The following is a 2,856-nucleotide window of genomic DNA, read 5'->3' as shown; positions in this document are numbered from 1 at the left end:
CTTCGAGAAATTGTTTTTTTGACTATTCATTTTATTTAGAAAATGCAACATTGAATATATAAAATTTATAAATATGAATACTGAAATATGATTATTGGCACTTTTGCAATGGTCGTCATTAGTTCATGGGAGATAACTGTGTTTGGTCAATGTCAAATTTCTTTCTAACTCCTCGAAAAACTTTAAAATGACGACTTTTCGAGGGTGCTGTTAATCACAGTTAAATTTACTTTATGATATGAAGTAATTACTAGATGACCAGAAAGTGGGTGCTCATTTTACGTTAAATTCATATAGGAAAGCGATCCCCCACTTGTTGAAAAAGTAATTTCCTCATACCATAAAAACTACTTATCTGCCCTAAATTTAAATGTGATATTCGTTTTCCGCACCACCAAAAACCTTTAAAAATCGTCATCTGAAGGTTTTTTAAGGAGTTGGAAAGAAACGACATTGACCCTCTGTTTTACTAAGCGATTCCTTCAAATTTTCATACAACAATTTGGAACGCTAAATGCAGAGTTATTTTATTTTATTAAAAAAACACAACTTGTTTATGTAGAGAAATTTGAGCAAAAAACACTGGTTTAGATAGACACAGAATAGTTACTTCCTTTGGGACACACACGTACATATAGATATTCTAGCCTTAAGAAGAGATGTACGCTTTTATCCTGCATGGCAACTATGTCCCACTATGAGACAGAGTAACTCTAACCACTTCTAAAGTGAGTACCAAATTATTGTTGTTCTGTGCTATGATGTTGCTTTATTCTTTACGCTTGTCAATTCGTAATAAATGTGTATTTATGTACTTGTGAACTATTTGCGTTTATTAAGTATTTATGTTTGTTAAGTAGTTTTAGTTTCAGTGAATGAATCAACTATGAGACCCCTAATACTTATAACATTGGTGATTCCGACTCACAAATTAGAACACATGTAAGAGTAATTTCCATATTTTAATTAATAATATAGGGAAAACGTGTAAATTTAAAATTGGTCCCTTCCTTTAAAAATATGCTTGACACGAATTCCATAGTCTAAGTAATTAGAAATAATGGTAAAATTTTAGTAGAAATTTATAAAAATATTTTTTCGTAGATATAAATTAATAAAAATAAATAAAAACTTGTCACTTTTTTTTTGACAGATTTATTTTTAGAAATGTATTAGTTATCATTTACTAGATGTAGGCAAAAATGTCTATTAAAAAAATAGGGGGACATAGTTTTGAAAGCTGGTTTATCATAATTTTTTTGTAAGTTTCCGACTACTCTTTGATTGTACTTGAAAAATTAAAGACTAAAGTTAATTCCCAAAAGGAAAATAATACTTGCACACGTGAAAAAAAAATGTTATAATGAAAAATGTTTTCACAGCTGACAATTTCAGCTAAATTTTGAAGTTAAATAAACTCATTGTAAAAATCCTTTGAAAGATAAATATTAGTTTTCTGTGTCTATTTCAAAGATAATTAGTAAAGCTCCAAGATGCTAAATTAAATATTAAAAAAAAAACACCTTGTTTGTACAAAAAAAATAGCTTTATTAGCCCTCAAAAACGAGAATCATGAATCACAACAAACAGAAGTTTTATAAACATGTATTGTACGGAAGTCAAAATGTCAGACAGTGGGAAAACTGTCTGAAAATGACGTCAGGTAGTTTAAAGTAGGTAGGGACTGGTGGTTTTCTTTTTGTCCCAGCCGTGCATCCATACATTCCTATCGTTAACGCTTGTATCATGTTTACCATTTTTTAATTTAATTATTTTTCTATATTCCTGCTTTTAAATTTAAACAAGGCCAATAGCCATTAGCCGCATGGCCTTGTGTAATGAATGAATGCGTGAATGTAGGATTGACATGAAATTCTTAAAGATAAACTAAAATGATCGAAAAATGGGCTGAAATGACTTAAATAAATAAAAAGTAAATGACTTAGAATGACTTTAATGAACTTAAGGATGAATTGAATGACCTTAAGAATGACTTGAATGGCTTTGAGACTGACTGGTTGTAAAGTAGGTGATCATTTTACATTAAATTAATACAGAAAAGTGATTCCCTACTTTATATCACAATAAGTGCAGCATGTAGTAAGAACAGATACTACACTTTGATCTTGGCCGAATGGCCAAGAAAAGGGTATTTATTTGCTCCCCCACTGAGAAAATTAGGCACAAGGCCGATTTATAATGTGAGGAGGGAAAATGGAGACCAACTCCCCGGGGAGTAGGGGAGCTGGATAGTGACAATTGGTATGAAGGGTTGCCCCTACATTGACCAAGGTCTTATATGTGGGGTTTCCCCCCACATATGGTCTTTGCTTGCAGTATCTACCAGAAAAGATACTACACTTTTAGATATTAAATTTTTTATTCACAGGAAAAAAATAAATACAATTTGTAAAATGAACAAAAATCTTAGGCACAAGGCCAACTCAAAAAGAAGGGGGGGGAATGGTGAGGTTGGTTGATCCATCTCGTCTCTGTTGTAAATTTTAAATGATTTTTCTCTCGGTCAGCATTTTTTATCATGGTTACCACTTTAAATTTGTATTTATGTGTGTGTGGTGGGAGGGGGGTCCTACTTAGGCCCAATTTTAAAACATTTTTTATTTATATCAAAAAATACAAAAAAGATAACAATATTAATAAAATTTCATTTGTGTCGAGGGACTTGGGGAAAAAAAAAAAACTCGGTTAATAAGGCCCTCCCAACCCTATCTGAAATGCTAGCCCACCCGTTTCACTCTGGTTTGTAAAGGAACCAGGATTTTGCGAGCAGCCTCTAAATGGAGGGGAGAGGAGTTGTGTCCTAAATAGGGGAGAAAAGAAAAAATTGGCGGTGAA

At 32.1% G+C, this 2,856-nt stretch overlaps 1 pseudogene; it reads right to left on the bottom strand.

The window, feature by feature from the left end:
* Window positions 1–2,024: 2,024 nt before the first annotated feature.
* LOC145292520 (U2 spliceosomal RNA) lies at window positions 2,025–2,151 on the bottom strand (annotated as a pseudogene).
* Window positions 2,152–2,856: the final 705 nt, after the last annotated feature.

The sequence above is a fragment of the Euprymna scolopes genome, chromosome 13 (genome assembly GCF_053919585.1).
Source record: "Euprymna scolopes isolate OS-2025 chromosome 13, ASM5391958v1, whole genome shotgun sequence".
Classification (NCBI taxonomy): domain Eukaryota; kingdom Metazoa; phylum Mollusca; class Cephalopoda; order Sepiida; family Sepiolidae; genus Euprymna; species Euprymna scolopes.
This window is presented reverse-complemented; position numbering and strand designations above follow the sequence as displayed.